This window comes from Schistosoma haematobium, chromosome 6 (genome assembly GCF_000699445.3).
Source record: "Schistosoma haematobium chromosome 6, whole genome shotgun sequence".
Lineage (NCBI taxonomy): Eukaryota > Metazoa > Platyhelminthes > Trematoda > Strigeidida > Schistosomatidae > Schistosoma > Schistosoma haematobium.
This window is the reverse complement of record NC_067201.1, coordinates 13,264,793-13,282,354: the sequence shown is the minus strand read 5'-3', so window position 1 is coordinate 13,282,354 and position 17,562 is coordinate 13,264,793. Positions and strand designations below refer to the sequence as shown.

The 17,562-nt window shown below is 31.8% G+C and overlaps 1 protein-coding gene across 1 annotated transcript in view; it reads right to left on the bottom strand.

Moving 5' to 3' along the window:
- RAB10_2 (Ras- protein Rab-10) overlaps positions 1-2,555 on the bottom strand; it is a 47,824-nt gene extending 45,269 nt beyond the window's left edge. The window contains exon 1 of the mRNA XM_012937582.3: positions 2,518-2,555. The gene's annotated coding sequence lies outside the window, so the exon portion shown is untranslated. The remainder of the gene's footprint in view (positions 1-2,517) is intronic.
- Positions 2,556-17,562: the final 15,007 nt, after the last annotated feature.

The following is a 17,562-nucleotide window of genomic DNA, read 5'->3' as shown; positions in this document are numbered from 1 at the left end:
GACAATCTGAAGCACCTATTATTTAGGCAAGTGGGAAATTAAAGTCAACGGAGTCTCGGTATTAGAAGTATTTCTTTTGCTTGTTCGCATTAGAATTCAATGCTTTCATGGAGAAACGTCTATTTTGATCGAATTCGGTAGCTTCGAGTACCCCATCTAGTGTCACTTATAATGTGGTTGGTACAGATTTTGGGGGAGGAATATCAAAAAGACGGATGAACATTATTTATAATTGACATTACCCATGGATTTTTCTCTTCAGTTACATATTTGGAATGATAATCTTGGTGAGCGAAATATTGTAGCATGCTAGTGATTCTACTATATTCGCATTCTAAGTAATTGATTTGCTCTATTTATGGCTTTTATAAGCCGGTAGAAGTTGAATGCATAGTTCTCTGTTCCTTACACTTGGTCATAATCCTACCAAGCGTAACGATTAGGGTCCGATGCATTAGCATAGATAATGATAATAATAATAATGTATTTCTAATAAGCGAGATATGCACCAATTTTATTGACATGATCAATAATTTTCAAAATGAGTTTATATATGAGACATTATTCCATTAGGGTCAACCTAAGTACTTTATGAGTAATTCGAGTACTGTATGTCATTTGAACAGTCTCATATCTGCTTCAATATTTTTAGAATATGATTGTGTACAACAAATATCAGCCCATGGTGAATATTAGCTCTGAATTAACAAGGTTATTATATATTTCTATTTTAATGTAAATTAATTAACTTCAAAATGTTTATTTTTAAGTTTTACTTTATTGACCCTCCTCTCCCCAAAAAAAGATTGGTAGCCCAGAATGGATTTCATGAGAAATCACTGAGGGGAATTTAAACTAGAATGAGATATCTGCTTTAAATTGACTGGAATTTCAAAAAAAAAATCTTAAAATAATTTCATGTTTTCTCTAAATCAACCGCTCCTGGAGCCTCTCTAGGGCTACCGCTAATCTCAAGCCCAGATAAAGGAAGAGTGTTGGTCATGAGATTAGTGACCTTATCCGGTAGAAAACTAACTCACTAAAAAAACACGAACCAGAAAAAAAAATAATTCAAACCATTTCCTCTAAATCAACTTACTGTCTTAGTTATTATTTATAGCTAATACATAGAAACATTATACTAACTACAGACAATTGAATTAATCATATAGAAAAGAAATAAAAACCAACTATTTATTTATTATTGATTTGTTGTGATTATTGTCATTTTAAATGATTGGATACTGAAATAATAAACAATATTATAGATTCATTTTTCATGTTCATTATTCTACTCATGTGATTTACACAAAAATGTTACCTTCACAACAAAGTGTATTCATGAATTTTTAATGAAAAGAATAAGTAAAAAAAAAATCAACATCATTTTAGTCTACTTAACATAAATTAACTTTACTTCTTACTTTATTGAAATTTATAATCACTGATAGTAATCTATGTTAAGAGGTGATTAAGTGCATGATATTGTACTTTTTATTATGTATTTTGAGAATATTGTTTACATTTCAATGATACTTGATAAAGTAATTCATATATCTAACATTAATCATACATTTTTTTGAAAAATAAAAAAAAAGGATTCTTTTTATTCAAAGTAATAGCTGTTTGGAATTATTGCCTCATTGGCATTTGTATGTTAACTATTATTTATATTATTATTATTATTATTAGAAAGCATTTGAATGATCCTATTGTTGATATTATTAGGTAAATTTAAATATGTGCATAGAGTTATTTTATAAATATCTTATCACAAGTGGCTAACAATGGAACCCTCCACCCCCCAAAAAAAAAAGAATGAGTTTCATCCTATTTAAGACTGGATCTTAGCGTTACATCTTAATGGGAGCATCAGTATTGATATACAAATATATACAACAAACCAGTCCTAAAGAGAAATCTAGTTAATTTTTATAATCAAGTAAAACATAATCATACACTAGACTATCGTTCTAAGTCATATAGATCATGGAAAAAATTATATACCAACATAGATACGTATAGAATATTAGTTAATAAATTCAAACAATATAGTAAATATATGAATATTCAAAGCATCATACTTTCATAAACTAACTACCCTATCCTATATTTAATCAATCAAAAAATCTACAATGAATATGTATATACTCTTAAATAATTCATAAACAAAACATTACTAAATTTAAATTTATTTCCTTGAAAAAGTTTGGATTAGATTGCCAGGTGAAACATTGAATTTACTTCAAAATTCATTCGATAAAATTTTACAAATCCATTCTTCCTTTTTGATGTTTCACATTAACTCGGTACCCAAATACTATGAATCTATTCGATCAAATTTAGACGAAAGTTCTTATTTATAAATGAATTGTTTCTCTATCGGAAGTATACGTGATATATTAATCATTGTTTATTATATACGACTATTTTAGAAAATACGTAAAACGAATAGAATAAAATCTAGTAAAACAAAACAAAATGATTATATAACTTCACAAAAATCAAATTACTCACCAAAACCACCGTCAAGTATTGAAAGAAAATAAAACAGATTACAACTATATAATACATTGAATTGAAAACTTTTATATATAACTTTTTCAATAGTAATGACCTTCAAGTAAAAGACAATTTTTATTGGTTAATAAAACATTGATTGTTAATTGGTTGAAATAATATAATTTTCGTCAATTTATGATAAAGATAATCGAAATAAAAATAGATACTTTTAATTTTTTTTAGACTTTCTATTACATTCTATAAATAATTATTACATTTACAATTTGGGAAATACAGACTGGATTGTTAAAACAAAAAAGGGTAATATCTATTTCACTGGTTGAAATCACGAGTCAATTGAAGCTAGATCACCATGGAAAACCTGGAAGCACTGGACGGCCGTTTCATCCTAGTATGGGACTCCTCAACAGTGCGTATCCACGATCCCACACCCCCCGAGATTCGAACTCAGGACCTATCAGTATCGCGCCAGGCGCCTAACCAACTAGACCACTGAGCCGGCATCCGAAGGTGTTAATGTCTAACTTCAACCAATCCACGAAGTTGCGCTACAGTACACCATTGTCTTGTGGGGTGAGGGATCGTGGATGTGCACTGCTGAGGAATCCCATACTAGGACGAAACGGTCGTCTAGTGCTTCCAGGTTTTCCATGGTGATCTAGCTTCAATTGACTCATGATTTCAATCAGTGAAATTTCTTAAATCTCCACAAAACCTCTTCTGATAATATATATTTGTCAATGAATACGTTTTATTGAAAAGAAGTAAAATCCACGAAAATTAGTGGTAGTATTAATACGGTATCTAATGAATGAATAGAAGTTGACAATGTAAAATTGTTTTATCGCAAGTTAGTTGTATAAAGTTATAGTGTTTGTTTGATGATAATCATAGACTCATACAGTTCTATCCTTGATGTGATCTTAGATGGATAAAACTATGAATTTTTTTTACATATTCAACTTTTTTTATGGTATATGAATTGCACTATGATGATTCATTCTTTTATAATTACATATTTGTGTACATTTTTATGTAAATAACTATATTGAGCAGAGTTGAATGGAGGAAAGGCAACTACTTGATTTAATTTAATTCAAAATGGTGGTCTAGCTTCAATTGACTTATGATCTTAACTATTAAATTACTATAATATCCACAAAAACCCCTTTTTAATATTTATCAGCATATGCTCACTAGTGATTGACTTCAAGAGGTATGTTCTGGAGTTCTAGTGAGAAGCAGTGAGCAGTGGAGTTCGACTGGGCTGTTGTGAGAAAGTAACTCACTGAAGACAATGGTGAACGTGTGGCTCAATTTTGTGGATTGATTGAAGTAATACATTAACACCGTTGGATGCCGGCTCAGTGGTCTAGAAGTTAAGCGTTCGCGCGCAATACCGATAGATACTGGGTTCGAATCCTGTCCGTCGGGATCGTGGATGCGCACTTCTAAGAAGTCTCACAATAGGACGAAACGGTCGTCCAGTGCTTCCAGGTTTTCCATAGTGGTTCAGCTTCAATGACTCATAATCTTAAATTAATTCAAAATGCCAAATATTCAATAAATCTTTATTGCTAGTTTCAAAGATTGACATTATTATTATCCTTCTATATTGGATATAGCAATTATTTGAAATTAATTTTGAAAAGTTCATGGCTTTCTACTTCAAAGTAGTATGAGAAAATGAAAATTAACTATTCATTTAGTGTTTATCGTTTTTCTTGAACTTAAACTGAAATAATCTTCAGATTAAGTAGATATTTCACTAGAAATGATTCTACAGTGAAGTAACTATCGTGAATGATTCTTACTTAATTACACCTATTCCCCGCAATAGAACATAAGCCGCCGACCAATATTCGCGAATGATTCAATGTCATAAAGTTCCAAAACAGTATTTGAACAATTTATTCCATGATTAAGAACAAGTAATAGGGCGTTAGTTGATACATTGAAAAATATACTTGTTCACAAGTAGTCTGTTGACACATTAAGCATAAAAACATATGATCATGCTATGGGAACAATGACGACTTTGTATTAATGCAGATCGTCATGTATAAAATAGGAATAAACTTATCGGATAACTAATAAGTTTGATTTTTCTAGGCATCACATGGATTCTTATATGAAAACTTTAAATAATCTGAGATAACCGACAGAAATTTACGTCTGATCTATATTCTTCCTCTTTATTGATATTTATGTACAGTGCATATCTTTGACCTTGTAAGTCATTCATAATCAAGTATTTCTTTTAGAAATAAATAAAATATCTAAAACAAAATTACCGACCTCAGATAGAAACTATTCACTATACGTTTCTTTTTTTTCCAAATACAGTGAACTGACATTAAAAACAACAAATCAAAGTTGATTAGATAAGCTATAGTGTAATTAAGTGCACTACAAAACAGAAATCTGATCTGACAAGGTCACTGCTATAAACAATGACAAGTATATCTCTGATACTATCCGGTTTATTAATACATGTAAACTATTACATAATACATTCTATTTAATACTTTGCAATAATGTGCCTATTGCCTATATAGTATAATAATTATGTACACTTTTAGATCGTTTGTTACAATGTTTTTCACTACACAGTTGAAATACTCGTGCTATTATATGTATAGATACATTCATTTGTGTGTATATGTAAGTATATTTGTATGGATGAATTTAGGCATAATGAACATTCATTTACCATCTTCAATTTTGAATCTCGCAGGAGGCGAGGTCGTGGATGCGCACTGTTGAGGAGTCCCACAATAGGACGAAACGGCCGTCCAGTTCCTTCAGGTTTTCTATGGTGCTCTAGCTTCAATTGATTCATGATCTTAACCAAATCAAGATGAATTTTATTACAATTTGTCTGTTTAATTGTTTTAACTTAGTAGAAAATTGTAATTTATCCAAATTTTCTACTGTTTCAGTAAGAATTTAAATGTGTATGTGTGTTTCCCTATGCGTACGCTGATATACAAGGAATGGAATAAAATGAACAATGAACATTTTTTATTGAAAAATATCCATAATTCAGTCAATCAATATTTTTTGTCAATTATAGATAAAATATTCATGTTTCAGTGGATGATAATTGTAAATTGTATAACTGCTTTTTGATTATATGGTTCAAAGTTATCATGGTTCAATCGGTACCTCAACAAAACTGTCTCATTTCTGTGTACACTTGTGATTGTGTGGCGATTTCGAACTTTAAACTATAATGAGACGGTTTTTCACCAACCGATGTCAAATATTGATAAAAATCATCATCAGGTTACCAGTTGATTGATTACCGAATAGTAACCACTGCCCTCTTTATCCAGAGCAATGCGATGACCACTAATCTAAGTGACTTGTCATCATGTACATCATGAATTAATGTTAAATAGCCTGGGGTAGTTTGAAAGAAACCCTGTTTGGCCTAAGCGGTGTACTAATTTGTGCTCTTCAACAAGACGTACTCGAGAATTAGAACCTCTATGAGGAATATAAGTTCCCTCAAGATTACAAGTGAACCGTGGCGAGAAGTGTCAATTAGCACAAAGGCTAGGTCAAACAAAGTTTTCTGCTAACTATATCTTAACACCCGAAATATCACTTGTTGATTTAAAGAATATGCATGAATCAAGGAAATTATTAAGCAATATAGAATTTCTTGATGATAATACATTAAATATTTTAGATTCCCTTATGTTGATATAATTCATGAAGATAAAAGTTGAACAAAGATTTACTTTCATTTCATAATTGTAGTAAATCTACGTGACATTGTATAAAATGAAAGATGTTGAATATGATCATTGGATCTTAGTAAATAATTAAGCAATTTATCAGAATTGAAAATCAATTCGCATTATCAAAAAATGTGAATGTTTGTTTAACATAGATTTTTCAAATGTTTATAATTATGTTTCCGTATGTTTTGACCAAATTTTCATGAATACAAACTCATTTTATTAACAGATTATTAGTACGTATTGAGGTCATTTTTCGGGTTGAATATAACTTGATCAATAATTTTCTTCGTATTCAATCCTAAGCTAGGAAGGGGGTATCCTCTAAAATTCTAATTATGTAATGAATACTAGATAGTGTTTTTTTGTAAAATTTTGCGCTAAACACTAGAAGTCATCACTATAATATTGACTGATTTGGAAACATAATATAATTGCACCCATCTTGGAACCTCTAATTTTCTAATTTCAGATCATAGATCTTCAATGGTGAGAAGTGTTTATGGCTAAGGTGAATGATTTTGTTGAAAATGAGTTTTCTTCGTTGTGTTCTATATTCTCAAAGTTATAACAATAGGACATTTCAAATCAGGAGCTAAATGGATAGTAATTTGGAAGCTTAGAACGAAAGCTAATGGGCACAAATTACGTAGGGAATATCAAATTTAGGATCTCACTACCTTTTTTAACAAGTCCTAAGTAGGATGAAATGTACATCTTCAGTTCCACCGAGAGCCTTAATCCATCTATTCTATATAAACCTATGAGGTTATTGTTTAAATGTTCACCTTGGGGTCTATTTGTTCGTTTGGTCAGCATATTAAGTCAATGTTATGACAGTGCTGATAATGATCCATACATCCACGTATATTATATTTTCCGATCAAACAATAATTCACATCTTATCCACTTGTTGGCCATTTTTAAGCTACAATGAAACCCACTGGTTAATCAGAGATAATAATAGTAGTGTATCTGATGACGACATAGAGTGTTATAGGTTTGAGGTATCATATAAGCTATATTCGCTAGTCTTAAGCAGCGAGCATAAGGGCTAGTCCCAATGTTTCCTCCTGATTTTCTCTAATTAACTGTATATCTAAGTGTTACATAATCGATTTCCAATTTGAATCGTGATGTCGTTCGGTTAAACTTTACAAAACCTTGAATTATTTTGATAAGACAATTTATATACTTTCACTAGCATACTGATATACCGTTTACATCTGTATAGGCTATTTGAAATTTCTCGTTGATATTATGGTCTGCAACTGATCAGTCTATCCTCGACATATATAAATCCTGGGCAGATTGACTCGATATTGCTATTAAGTTACAAGCATTTTTTAGGTACCGATGAATGATAGTGAGCAGTGGAATGCACTTTCATAATAGCAGCTAAGATATTGTCAAAGTATTTAATAGGTTCTATTAAGATTCCTCGTGGAAATAGCATAAATTATGGAGTCTGTTCAATAAACCACTGCTTGCTTTTACTTAGGCACATTGCACTAAGCTAGATTTATTTATTCTTTGAAGCATTTTGAATATGTAAAGTAATCATCTTCATTTCAGACGCCAAATACTTTTTTGATAAGTATAAAAACTCTACGTATGTTCAATACTTAATGAAGATATATATGGAGCATCAATCGAGGAGACAAAGTTAGGTATTGAACAATAATAATAATAATAATGGTGATTTAAGTAATATTAATAATAAAGTATCTATACTATGGTAAATCTGAAGAGACATGTACAGTGATGGTCATCGATGCATTTTATACGAAACATAACATTTATATACTTTCCAAGCTTAATTCTGAAAAGTTTGTTGTTCATAAAAAGAATTTGATACTTTTGAATACATAATGTAAGAAACGCTATTCATTCACTGTATTCTTTCATCCATTATTAGCATAATTCAAAGAGAAATCAATGTATATCATCGCAAAGAAACTATACTAAAGCGTGACCTTGAAGCACTCTGATATTTCAAATTAGCCTGATAATATGTTCAATCAATGAGTAGGTAGATGGGTAAACGGAGATTTAGGTAGATAGATAGATTGGTTGATTGGTTGATTGATTGATAGTTTAGAAGTTATCTGATCAATCCTTGAAACTTACCTTCATTTTTTCTTCAAAATTAAAATGATTTGAAACTCTTGTTGTTATTTCACCAGAACACGTTTTTCAATAGAATTATTTGATTTATGACCTGGAAACGACATAATAGTCAAGTATGCAAATACATAGAAATACATAATGAGATACATTGGTGCAAAAAAAAGATGAAAGTTAATTAGACAAAAAAAATTTACAACTTTTTAATTATCTATCAAAAATGAATGAAAGTTCACGTTTAAAAAATAATCTCATCCGATAAATTATTAACTTTATTGAACATATTTCTAAGAAATATAAATGTATAATGTAAACTTGAACGGTTTCAATAGACATTGACACCGTTGGATCCCAGCCAGCTCAGTGATCTACAAGTGAAGCGTTCATGAGCGATACCAACAGTTCCTGGGTTCGAATCTCGAGAGGTGAAATCGTGGATGCGCACTTCTAAGGAGTCTCATAATAGGATGAAACGGCCATCCAATGCTTCTAGGTTTTCCATGGTGGCTTAACTTTAATTGACTCATGATCTCAACTATTAAAATTACTATTATATCAACAAAAACCTATTCTGAGACTATTAAATGTTTATAATAATGTTCATAATAATAAATAGGTATATTTTAATTCTAATGGTTTTTCCCTGTATAGTTGCATTTATACGAAACAGTTTTTTTATGCAGGTTACATATTATTTTTGATGTAGATATTTGTATTTATTGCTAACTAGTGTACTTTTTCGTGGGGTTACTTCCTTATGATCAATGTATATCTTATCAAAACAATGATGTAATAAGATTCTCATTAATTATCTCTTAATATCAGTTAAATTACATTAATTTAAATAAAACAAATAATCATCAATGATAATATCCTAACCAGTGTCTATACTTCTGTACTGTCGGTCATTATACTAAGCCCATATACCTTATTCTAGCATTCGGACAGCCCATTCTATTCATCCTACTTGAGTCACATTCTGACCTTGTTAATTATTCGCTTATCAATCTTGTGTGTTTTTATATGAGCGCGTAAGTGTGTACATTTATTATCCCATTACTCATCACATGTCTGTAACTTACTTTTGTGTAACTATAACTATTGATTAACGCTTGATAAAAGGGTAGTTGGCTTACCCGCCATCTCCATTGCGCGTCGTTTCTTTTCTCTCTATTCCATTCGCTTCATATACAAAATATATGTATTCAAAAGTCCATCCTCGTTATTTGACTTATTTAATTCCGTAATTGACTAACGCGATTTAAGTCGATGATTATACACGAGAATAGGCGACATATATATTTCAACAACAATCATCATTACAATCTCCTTGAAGTCAGATCTCGGGCCATTGTCCGATCTAAACGACGACAAAATTAAAGGGCCCCACTAAATTTCTACAAGTCTACAAGTCTTGAAAATAGAAAATAGTCAAACCATCAACCACTATCATTTTTGGCTAAGCCATAGTTACTATTATCATTAATCGATTTATTCAATATTATATTTTTGGTGCAGTATGGAATCCTCAACACAAAGTATTTCAACAAGTTTCCCTTTCCTTTTGCTTGATCAATCCTAACAATAAATATTGAAATCTTGCAGTGATACTGAGCAATCGTCATGTAAATCATTTAATCAGGATTGTTAAATAGTCACAATTGATTGATCACTAGGTGGCGATCAATGTCATGCGTGTCTAGCCCTTATTAGTACAGATCGAATGCTATCAATCATGTTGCAATTTGGTCTCCAGTCTAGGTGACTCGACACTGCAGACACTATATATATATATATATATATATATATATATATATATATATATATATATATATTGCTGAATAGTGTTAAGACTACAATTACAATACATGTTTGGACTTGGTACGAATCGATGACAATCCACTTTGCCGGTTAGTGATCGTCAGTTAGATGTTAGTAGTTCAGGAGTCGATATCTGATTAATGTTTAATCTTTTCAACGCATACTGCCAGCCACTATGCTGTCTTTGATTGTGCTTTTTTCAACCTTGTACAGTAAAAGGTCGTAAACTTTCTGTATACACTCCTGAATAGGTTATACGATTAATAGACATAATGATGTGTTAAAACAAACAAAACCGATAAAACATGATTATATGAACAATGAATATTCTTTTCAATAATAATAATGAGAAATTATTGAAAAGAATATTCTTCATTTATATAATTTTGTTTTAATATAATGGGAATTTTTCAGCGACTAAATGTAGACAAGTTGTTGAAATATCTAGTTGAGAGGAACAGATAGCCCAGATATTCAAGCAGACCACCAGGTAATTCAGATTCTTCTTGTTAACATATAACTTTTAGTATTAAACCTAGGTCATGTTATGTATAAAACTTCATGTGCCATGATTTTACATCACTTTGATAAGTAACTTTTTTTACAACTCGACTCGTAGAATCCGGTCAGCACTAAGAGCTAAGTTGTACAACATTATTTACCAATCATTGATCCGTTAGGGTGTGATTTATCCTATGATCATCTAACACTAATAAAGTTATCTTTTGAAGGAAATATATGTTTTACCAATGTAGTTTCTACCTTAAAACATTTTAAATTATCCCTATGACAAGTTCCACGTTTTTAATGTGTTAATTGGAGAAACGAATAAATCAATCGTTTACTTAATAGCCAACTGAGTTAATAATTAAAATTAGTAGTAAGATCAAAATTTCAAACTTTCGATCCAACATTACAATCAAGAGTCATGGAACATGTGCCTAGATGGCTTCAAAACTAGTTAACGTCATATGATCTGATCAATGTGAGAAGTAGAAAACCATGTTCATCGATAGTAAAAGACATGATTGAAACGCGACACAGAATCGACATCAATACAGCTTTTAAAACGTTGTACAGAAATTGTCAAAGAAGAATTCTCAGGTTTATTGAGACCTTGACTATTCGTAAATTTACCACCACCTGCTTTTTGTGTACAAAAACAATTTGTCGTTACCTTGAATTTACTCTAGTAATTCTTCAGTCATTTTATGGCCTAGGGTAATGTTGCTCACTCTTTCTATACGACATAAACTTTTTTCTCTCTCCTTTATTACTTTATCTAATTGATCTTTCATTTAATTAACCTTTATTAATCTTCACATAAAATTCTCTCACAGGTATGTATGTGATCAGATTGTTTTTAAATATACAGCGTAAATACATCACATCGATCAGATGAACTCCGTCTAGTCATTACTTTATCGAAATCTACTCTCATTAACAACCATTCTATAGTAGTTGAGATCATGAGTCAATTGAAGCTAGATCACCATGGAAAACCTAGAACAACTGGACGGCCGTTTCGTCCTATTGTGGGACTCCTCAACAGTACTCATCTAATCAACTATTGAAATTACTACAATCTCCACAAAACCCCTTCTGGTACTAATCATCCCTTGGTTAGTAAAATATTATTTCTTTTTAATGTTGCTTTATAGAAATTTTCTTAAATCAAGTAGCAGATCGATACATAATCAATATGATTACTTTATACCAGTATGAGTAATATCTATCTAAGCATTTATCTGATTGGTTGGATGGATTGAGTTTAGTCAGAAATATTGATTAGTTCATCATTTATAATATCTTATTATGTAATTAGAATCTTATTTAAAAAATGAAATAAAAGATAATGATCAATAACTATGCCTATTTATATTCCTCTTATTATAAGCTTTATTTTGACCTATGAACTATGTAGGAAGCAATTTCCTACAGGTGTAACTCTAAGCTATTCTCTAAACTGTCTAGCACAGAGTCTTGGCTTAGCCCAATTCAGAACAGGTAAGCTATTTGGCTTGATAAGCTTTATCTATTTCGAACAGTAGCTAGAGTATAGGAAAAATGAGTCAACAAGGCAAATATTGTTTTATAGTGAACATAAAATTGTGATTGGTGAATAAACAAGACATAGTCATACAAGATCAAAGAAAGTTAATGTGGTGGTGGGCGTCTTACTTTATCATTGGTGAGTTCGTTTATCGATCACACCTTACAACTATTATTATATAATTTACCTTTCTTAAATTATGCACAGTCTATTCATTACAGTCTCCCATAAACACAACCACTTTTGGCTAAATCTTGTACGAATGTTATTTTCTATTTTATGGTGTGATGTAGTCTGTTTGGTTTGTATATAAATCCGGTATGCTTGAAATATATGATTCAAATTGCAGAAGCTGAGATTGGTGTTCTGGACTCTTACAGGCAGGGCTAGGCGGAGAGAAGAACCGATAAGGAATTTAGACTGCTTTTGCGGGTTTGCGCGTCATTGGTTCAGTCGATAAGTCACTGTTCTTTAATTGCCGGTATCATTACACTATATATTAATAGCACACAAGGTTGAAAGTTATAACAATAACTGATGATTCATTTCAAACCTCGATAATATGGGATCATTCAGTAATAAAATTGTGACTGAGCTTAATAATAAAGTGGCTATGATTTTCAAAATTGGAAAATGCTGGATTTCTCTTAAATGACTGAAGTATATTGAACTCATATGCAGCTCCTTGTTTTATTTCTATATAATAGTTAATGCTAAGGATTCCCTAACCGAAACGAGACATTTGTACAGAATTAACTCGTTTCCAGTAATCTTCCATCTATAGTAAAAAGTCAACATCAAATCAAATCAGTGAACGTCAGGCAGATGAAGATTTATATTTGGAAACTAAATGTTCGACAGAAAGTGTATAACTAATTTGTTATTATCCTTTTACGGAAGACTATCTGGTAATTACTCGTCAATTAAAATTCATGATAAGGGATTTATGTATTGTGTAATGTTTGCATAATTAGTATAAATGGCAAATAACAAATTATTTATGTACCGAACAAAGTAGGGGTATTGGGTCTTGGTTAAATGATCAGTGAGTGATGCTGGTGAGTGCATACAAATAGCCAAGATTTGACTTCACTTTCTATGAAAAGAGGTATAAACTATTGGTTGAAAATGTGCTTAAACTAGGTGGATAACGTGATGGTGTTTGAAGCGAACGGTGCTGGGTTCCAGTCCCGAAGTGAACATCATGTCTAGGATGCAGGTACGTTCAGATGACGAGTCCCAAATAGGACAAGACCCACGTCCTGGATCCCACTTCTAGCCACCATTCATCTTTGTTTAAAATGTGGGTTTATTTTGTGAAAGGAAACGGATATGTGTTAACGAATGAGTCTGTGTAGATACTTCTATTCGAGTTAGTCAGCAACAGCTCCCTGCTCACTCTTGGTTATTTCATTCAAGTGACTGGTTGGTTTTGCGCCTAGGAAGCATATAAATCAGTATATCAAAATCAAAATTGTACTGCCTCCCAACACTCTAATTACGGAACCATTGTTTAGAATATTATCTTTAAATTTAGGCTTTATCGTATACATTATGTCAATTTATAAATTAAAAATACAGGAAATCGACTAACGACGAACACAAAATCCTGTAAAGACAGAGCTGTGAGTTTTCATTACTAAGGAGTCTTGTACTACGGTGAAAATGCTATCCAGTGCTCTATGCTCTTCAAACGTATTATATCTGGGGTTACTGTGAAACAAATTACTTACTTGCTTACTTACGCCTGTTACTCCCAATGGAGCATAGGCCGCCAACCAGCATTCTCCAACCCACTCTGTCATGGGCCTTCTTTTCTAGTTCTATCCAACTTTTGTTCATTTTTCTCATTTCTGTCTCCATTTCTCGACGTAATGTGTGTTTTGGTCTTCCTCTCCTCCTTTGGCATTGAGGATTCCATGTGAGAGCTTGTCTCGTGACGCAGTTGGGTGCTTTCCTCAATGTGTGTCCTATCCACTTCCAGCACTTTTTCCTGATTTCTTCCTCCGCTGGGATCTGGTTTGTTCTCTCCCACAGTACGTTGTTGCTAATAGTGTCCGGCCAATGGATCTGAAGTATTTTGCGTAGACAATTGTTAATAACCACCTGTATTTTCTGGATGATGGCTTTCGTAGTTCTCCAGGTTTCTGCCCCATACAGTAGAACTGTCTTGACATTTGTATTGAAAATTCTGACCTTGTGTTGGTTGACAGTTGCTTTGAGTTCCAGATGTTCTTCAATTGTAAATATGCTGCTCCTGTTTTTCCGATCCGCGCCTTCAAATCTGCATCAGATCCACCGACTGGAAAACAAATACCATTTATAAATTGAACTAATTACCAGCAAACCTCCACATTCTAGTTGTAAACATTCGTCATTTTAAAAACTCCGCCTGGAGTCCCTCCGGAGGCTACTGCCGGTCCCAAGCCCGGATAAAGAAGGAGGGTTGGGCATGGTGTTAGCGACCCCATCCCGTAGAAATCTAACTCGCTAAAGAAAACGCTAACTTGAAAAAATTTTAAAACATCTAAACTCTGCCTTGGGAGTTAGAAGGTCTTCATTTAGAAGAGCTGTAACGTCTCATGATGAAAGCCGAGTTCCTTCGGAAGTCACGAGTCCGATGCCCCTTCTGATAACCAGAGCAACCATTTATTTAGGTACATGGAATGCCCGTACAACGTGCGAGACTGGGTGAGTCTTCCAAATTGCTGCAGAAATGAGGAGATACAACCAAAGAAAAACAAAAAGGTGAAAATCTGAAAGAAGCATTTCTTCTATGGTTAAATCAGTCAATGGAAACAAAGGAGATTTTGAATTTTGTTGATTATTTCGAATTACTACAAACTTCTAAACAATACTAATATCAGCTCAACACTTTTGTATTCTGGAACTTTTCTAGTATTTTCTAGGAACTTCCCTAAAACATTAATTGGATAGAAATAATTTTTCTTAGCAATCTTTCAAAAACGTCATAGATATCTAGAATTAGATAGTAGCTAACAATGAAGTTCAAAACGCTTGTTACATCCTATTTTAGTACTCTTCAGCAGGATGTACTTGTAATTTGAACAACGGGAAGATTCAAACAACCTTTACAAATGAACTATAAATACTTCTTAACATTTAAAGATAAATACTGTTTATTGAATTATTTTATTTGGAAAACATATTATATCTACCTATATCCATGATAATTGACAAGAGAGAAAGAGCTAACTGAAAGGAAAACAAAACTAATGTAGATATATATTCACTAGTTTTAAATAAATTCTTAGTTATATTGTTGCTTTCAGTAGTTAAAATACTTTGATTAATTTCAAGTATTTAGAATGGATACTATGGCATATGCTAATTATGTCGACAGATTTAAGTAGTATATAACGTTAGTCAGGAATTTAATGTCTGCCAGCAGAAGGTCAGGAAGATCGAGGACGAAAAAACGTGAACAGAAAGGCATTTGTATGGAATTGTAAGAACAATAAAGTCTGAGACAATTAATGAACATTTTGAAAATGATGTATTTACTGTATGGCTCTCAGATTTTACTAAGACGTTCTGTAATTTCATATTCAAATACATTCAATTGTTCCTACTTATGTTCTCGTTCACTACAATACATCATTGAATAAACACCTTTTTGATGTCATTAAATCAATCACTATTAGGTCGGAAACAAAATTTTTTTTGTACTTTTCTCATACTTTCAACGTACAGTTCACCTAGAAATAAACATAATACTAACTCATTAACCAATCAAAATGTGATATCAGTTTAAAGGTTATCGTTTACCACCTGAACAGTGATTGACATTGTCTATTTAAAGCTCATTACCTTGAATTTAGCAAAATACCTCACAATTTAACTTAGCATCTTGATTAATTTATACAATTTAATAGAAGAACAAAATGGCCAAGAAAATCCTTCATTACCGGTAAAAACTGCTGTGATTTAGTTTGAAATTTAACGATTGATTGTTTCTTGGAGAGAAAAATACCGGTTAGAACATAAAATTTGTGTTCTAATAAAAAGTCAAATGATGTAGACAAAAAATAAAGAAAAATATGGTTGAAATGTCAGTCTGTTATTGATTTTTCTTTTTGTTTGTAAGAACATTCTTCTTTTTTTCCTTTTGTTATCATTTATCACTCAAAACTGCCGGAATAAGGGAAGAAATTCAAAAGGAAGTAAGATAAATTATAGTACCGCTAACTCGACGAATGAAAAACAACCATCAACTGACTTCACAAGAACAAAAAGGCTTTCAAGAAACTCAGAACTAGAGAAGATATTTTCATAGTTCCAAAGAAGTAATCACTGACAGGTTTACGGTCAACAAGAACCAATCAACATCGAAGTCATATAAGACAAGTTGTGAACCATATGTGTAGAAATTCGAACATTTGACTTCTACCTAAAGTTTGTGCTGATGATGTTGTTCAGAAGAACGATGAAAGCTTCACGATCAAACCATCCATCTCAGAGAAAAAAACTATCATAATTCATCAACTTGTTTGATAATGTAATAATTTGTGGAAATTTCAATTCTTAGCTAGGTTTTATGAATTCTTATTTGAAAGACTTGAAATTAGTATTGAATTTCCTATGTAGTTTAGGCTGTACACTTATAACAAGTCACAAACTGAATACATAAAAAAACTCAGATGTTGTTCATTACTTTTCAGTTTCAAATTGTTTTACATTTTGACAGTTTTCTATGAATATTTCAATATCGAGAAGACTGTAACAATTTCCTTATGCCTAAGTTATTTCCTTAGTTCCACTTTATTTCTAGTAAGATAAAACTTAAATATACCTCAACTACTATGGTTAAATTGGTTGATTATTCAATATCCAATCATAAAGTCAATAACTCGGAATGTATTTAATCTCTTTTAAACTGGTAAAGCAAAATTTAAAATACGGAGGCAAATCTGATCATAACTATAGTTGGTTCAATTTAATAAGGTTTTTTTGAGCTGATACGATACAACAGTCTTTGATGTATGAATAAAGTTCCATGCTAATACTATTCTGTTCATTTCACAGTCCTATGTATTCATGCATACACATTTCCAATTACTTAATATATTAACGTAGTGCAATCAGTGTCAAGTAAATTTGAATAAGAGGTCGCAACTCGATATAATTTGGTTGAGACCTTCAATGACTAGATAACACAGCACTGGTCATCACTCAGTGATCAATAGTAAATATCTCAGCCCTACAGGAAGGAAGTCATGGCTCAAAAGCTTGGTAGTGACATCTCAAACTATTAGACTGGTAGACCCA